The sequence below is a fragment of the Euprymna scolopes genome, chromosome 35 (assembly GCF_053919585.1).
Source record: "Euprymna scolopes isolate OS-2025 chromosome 35, ASM5391958v1, whole genome shotgun sequence".
NCBI lineage: Eukaryota > Metazoa > Mollusca > Cephalopoda > Sepiida > Sepiolidae > Euprymna > Euprymna scolopes.
The window spans coordinates 17,427,192-17,433,142 of record NC_136516.1 but is presented as its reverse complement, the minus strand read 5'-3'; the positions used below and the strand labels follow the sequence as shown (position 1 = coordinate 17,433,142).

General features: G+C 32.2%; 1 pseudogene; it reads right to left on the bottom strand.

The window, feature by feature from the left end:
• Positions 1-2,644: 2,644 nt before the first annotated feature.
• LOC145260087 (U2 spliceosomal RNA) lies at positions 2,645-2,777 on the bottom strand (annotated as a pseudogene).
• Positions 2,778-5,951: the final 3,174 nt, after the last annotated feature.

Here is a 5,951-nt window from a genome sequence, read left to right as displayed (position 1 = left end):
AAAATTATTATATATATATATATATATATATATATATATATATATATATATATATATATATATATATATACATCTAACAACTAGTCTAAATCGTGACACCCTGCACTAATGATTCCCGAAATGATGAAACACTAGTGTCTGTAGGTATTTGATAATTATTATTATAGTAAAATAATTTTCAGCCCCTTTAAGAAACTCGTTTCTTATCGTTGAACGCTTTCAGTTGAATTTAAGTCAGTCGATTTAGCAGATCATCATATAATGAATAGATCACTCTGACAGACGTTAAAAAGCATTTTTAAAAATGTTTAAAATTCAATAGCATTTCTTGAGCTTAGCGGTAGCCGAATAATTAGGTCCTTGCTAATGAAGCTAGGAAATGCCAAAATCGGTTAACAAAAACTGTCTCCACTCCGAATGGAGGTGTCACAGATACCAGGGGGCTGATATAAGCCACCGTCTGTGCGTCGTTACCGTCTGTGTGTCTGTGTTTCCCCTGTCTGTCTGCTTCTCTGTCTTTCGTGTGTGTCTAGCCGCGAGGAAACAACTGCGGGAAGCAGGTCAGTGAATCAAGTTCGGTCATCGAAAAAAGTGAACGGTTTGGGGGCATAAACACGAGTCTCGCCAAGCGATTAGGGTCAGCCTTTTGTGTTATGAAAACCTACCTTCCATTACCCCCAAATGTAAGGGCCTCGCTGGGCCACCAACTGTTTTGTCCTCCCGCCTCCTCATTTCGAATTGGAAAAGGGTTTTGTTATAAGTAAAAAAAAAAAAAAATAAAAGAAAAAGGATTGCAAGTCAAAAGCTCCAGTAAATTTAAAGAGAATGTTAATAATAATATTTATAGAGTAATCCCAACCAGATAAAACCGAAATTTAACAAAAAGGATTAAATGTAATGACGTTGTCTGTTTACTAATGTTGGGTGTTGTTGTCGAAGTTTCTGATTCATTTCATCTATTTGTTGACAGTACTTCGCCGCCGTAATGGTTTCGCCTGTATTAAAAAACTGTAACGGATGACAGACTACCAAATAGTTAGCATGACCTACTTTTGGTGAAACTCTAGCTTAGGGAAATGTAAAAGAGATTTATCGGCGTTCAACCACTGAGCTGAACGTCACCAGTTTTCGTAAAGAACCGACTTTTTATCGCAAGTCACAACATGGTCGAGAAACGAGTTGTTCTTGTTGGGTAAAAAGGACACTCCATAACGGCGTTTCTTTTGGTTGTCGTTCAATTCGTGAGGCACACATTTATCAAGTTTTTGTTGTCTTTCCAATTTCTCTCAAGTGGTTGGAAATCGTCGTATACGTTACGTCTAATTTAGAAGCAAGTTCTTGAACAGTTCTGTGTGGATTTGTTTTAAGTAAGACTCTTAATTGATCGTTATATCGCTTATAATCTTCAAGAATTTTGTCGCCGCGACGAAATTTCAGGAACCACCATTGTGCTGTACGTTCAGTAATGGTTCGCGGGCCAAACATTTAATTGATATCGCGAGCTGTTTCGGCAGCTTTTCAGCTTAGCTTGAATTGAAATAAGAAAATTATGTGAATTTGCTTTTTTTTAATCTTGTTTTCAACGTTCTAAAATGAAGACATGATTGTTTGAAAACAATTGTAATTTAAACAATTAGAGCGAAAAAAGCTCTTTAAAATGATTTATAAACTATAGGTATACTAATGAAATCTTATTTCAAAATACATCATTTGAAAATTAAAAATTCCGTAAGAACTTTCTTCTCAGCCTAATATATATATATATATATATATATATATATATATATATATATATATATATATATATGCAGTAAAAATATTGCTACGTATTCATGAACATGTTTCAGCCAGCTAGTTAGTAACAACTAGAGACCTCTACAGTTGATACAGCTTATACGAAAGCAAATTCGTTAGAGGTTGGAGAGGAAAAATTAGTAGAATAGGTGTGTGTGTGTGTGTGTGTGTGTGTGTGTGTGTGTGTGTGTGTGTGTTTGTGTGTGTGTGTGTGTGTGTGTGTGTGTTAGTGTGTGTGTGTGTGTGTGTGTGTGTGTGTGTTAGTGTTAGTGTGTGTGTGTGTGTGTGTGTGTGTGTGTGTGTGTGTGTGTGTGTGTGTGTGTGTGTGTGTGTGTGTGTGTGTGTTTTGTTGGTTTATTTGTGTTTGTTGGTTGGCTTGTTTTGTTGTTTTGTTGCTGTTATTTTTTTTGTTTGTTTTTTTTAGTTTGTTTTGCTGTCGGAAAGAAAAACAAAACAGACAGAAAAAAAAAGAAAGATAAAAAATGAATAAATGAAGTCAGAATAGACTAAGAAAAAAGAAGGAAAGAAACCCCGATGAATGAGAAATGAGTCAAAAAAAAAAGCAAAAGAAAAAATAAGAACGAAAGAAATGAAGAAGGAAAGATTAGAAAGAAAGAAAGAAAAAACAAAAGAAGGACAACAATTCTGTGAAAAAAAATTTTTTTTAATTCTTTCAATCGGAAACCAAAAAATTATGAGTTTCAATTTCTTGCGTCCTCGGAAGACAAAAGAAAAAAAGAGGAAAAAAAAAAAAAAACGAAACCTCTTTCCAGATGGAAAGAGGGTACCTATTTACTATGCCTCCCCACGGGACAGAGTTAGACACCAGGGTCGTTTTTTTAACGTGGAGAAAAGGTACAAAAATAAAAATTGTCTCAGTCGTGAAGGATTTCTCCTCCACCGAAAGAGAACAAGAAATGGAAGTGCAGCGTCTGAAGAACAGATACTACACTTTGATCTTGACCAAAAGGCCAAGATGGAAAGAGGGTAGCGGGGATAGAAAAAAAAACCCTTGGTGGCCCAGAGAGGTTCTTAAATTCGGGGGTAATAGAAAGTAAGTTTTTATGGCAGAAAACAGTGACCCTAATCGGATGGCGAGACTCTGGTTTCTGCCCCCAAATCTTTCTCTTTCTTCGATGACCCAGCTTGACCCACTGACCTGTTTTCCGCAGCTGTTTTCCCGAGGTTTTTCCCCCGCTAGTCACACACAAAAGACAGACGAGCAGACACCGGGAACACATACACAGTAACGCCGTACAGGTGATTGCTTATATCATCCACCGAGTTTCTTCGTTTGTGAAGAAGTTCAGCGGATAGTTTCTGTCAACAGATTTGGCGTCAGGGAACGCTAAGACGAATTCACCGGTAGGATTTTTGGTAAATTCATTCTGAACTCCATTCCTAGACTTGTTTTCATTTCGCTGGCACTGATCATATGAATGGATTGTTTAAATGATAAAAGGTCAACCCAGTCATGACATATTGTCTCCCCTCAAAATCTGAAAATGGTCTTGAACCTTTTAAATTTTTGTATTTTAATTTTTCTTGCTTGATGAAATCAAATATGATGAAAACAGTTAGCACATCGTAGCAAGATGTGATGTATTTACATAAGTAATAATAAAAATATAATTTGCTCTCTTTGATTGAGCACTATCAACGACCCTTGTTGAAATTCAATTATTCTTAATTTTTGGATATCTTTCTACTTGGAATTATATATATATATATATTATTTTTATTTTTTTTTTACACAGTGATCACCACTTATCAAGGCCCGGAAGCCACTCAGGGATAAGGATTATTGCAAGTACGGTACGTTAGTGTGGAGATTTGATGAAGTGTTTACTTAAGGGGGAGGTTCATTAGGAATTTGTTAACGTTGGACTTGAAGACCTCCAAGTTGTAGTCCGGTGGGAAGCAGGCAGACGGAACAGAGTTCCACGGGCGTGCAGTTCTAAGAAAGAAGCTTTGTTCATGGAATCCGCGTTTTGATTTAGGCAGAGATATAGAGTGGGGGTAATTTGTCACAGTGGATATATATAGTCATATAGAAATATATATATATATATATATATATATAGTCATATATATATATATATATATATATATATATATATATATATAGTCATATAGATATATATATATATATATATATATATATATATATATATATATAGTCATATAGATATATATATATATATATATATATATATAGTCATATAGATATATATATATATATATATATATATATATATAGTTGTTCACACACAGTACTGTTTCGCTGTTTAACAGATCATTAGTGCGGCTGGACAAGGAACTACCTCAAGCCAGGATCGAAACCCGATCACCCTAACGACGGTTGGAGTTTCACACCGTTGTGCTATACGGCTATAACACTAATTGTCGACACCTATAATAAAAAATATAAGTAAAAACTAGTAAAATGAAATTAATTCATCATAATTTTTACTCTCATTACATTACTTTATACTGAATAAAATTTTATTTGAACGTCACAAAATAACACAAACATGAAAAAAATAAATAAATAAAAATATTTAACAATAGCAGAGATACAAAATTCAAGTCTTGTAAAACATTAATAATACATGAAAAAAAACTTAGTACAAATATATATGATATCTTTGGAAAGTTTTCGTTCAATCATTATTCAAGTGAAATATAACAGCCAAGTACGTCCAAGGATGGAATACTGTTGCCATATCTGGGCAGGAGCTGCAAAAAACAGCCTATCCTGCCTTGACAGAGTACAAAATAGACTTCGTGGCTTAGTGGGGGATGCCCTTTTCTCTACCTTGCAACCTCTCTCCCACAGAAGAGACGTTGCGAGCCTATCCTTGTTTTATCGTTATTTCCATGGCAGGTGCTCGTCTGAACTCCAATCTCTGGTCCCCCCCCCATCGCCAATCTTTCACGAAAAACACCCGTCTAGCCGAATCCACTGTGAAAAATTTCCCCCACTCTTTATCTGTGTCTAGATCAAAACGTGGATTCCATGAACAAAGCTTCTTTCTTAGAACTGCACGCCTGTGGAACTCTGTTCCGTCTGCCTGCTTCCCACCGGACTACAACTTGGATGTGTTCAAGTCCAATGTTAACAAATTCCTAATGAACCGCCCCCTTAAGTAAACACTTCATCAAATCTCCACACTAACGTAATGTACTTGCAATAACCCTTATCCCTGAGTGGCTTCCGGGCCTTGATAAGTGGTGATCACTGTGTAAAAAAATAAATAAATAAATAACAGTGAAAGACTTACCTTTGGCTTGAAATATTTGGAAAATTATATATATATATATATATATATATATATATATATATATATATGTGTGTGTGTATATGTTTGTGTATATATGTATATGTTTGTGTATATATATATATGTGTGTATATATATGTGTATATATATATGTGTGTATATATATATATACATACATATATGTGTGTATATATATACATACATATATGTATATATACGTATATATACATATATATATATATACACACACGTATATAGAAAAATTTCATATTTAAGCTGACAACACCTAAAACAATTTACTTCCGGTTTTATATGGAACCCGTTAATTGACAAGATTTCCTTTAATATTAATTTTCAATATCATAATTTGTAGCCCACAAAAAGTTATATTTAAATTATTTTTATTAAATTCCTCTTAATTCTAGGAAATATCAATTTTTAATTTCTTAAAACTAAGCTTTTTTTTTTTTATCAAAACTAAATCTTTAAATTAATTTTATCGGAAACTAATTTTCCATGCAAAATTTGTGTAGAGTATAAACTAAAAGTCACATTTTTATTTAATATTATTATTTTATTTAATATTATTATTTTATTTAATAGTATTATTTTATTTAATATTATTATTTTATTTGATATTATTATTTTATTTAATATTATTATTTTATTTAATATTATTATTTTATTTAATATTATTATTTTATTTAATATTATTATTTTATTTAATATTATTATTTTATTTGATATTATTATTTTATTTAATATTATTATTTTATTTAATATTATTATTTTATTTAATATTATTATTTTATTTGATATTATTATTTTATTTAATATTATTATTTTATTTGATATTATTATTTTATTTAATATTA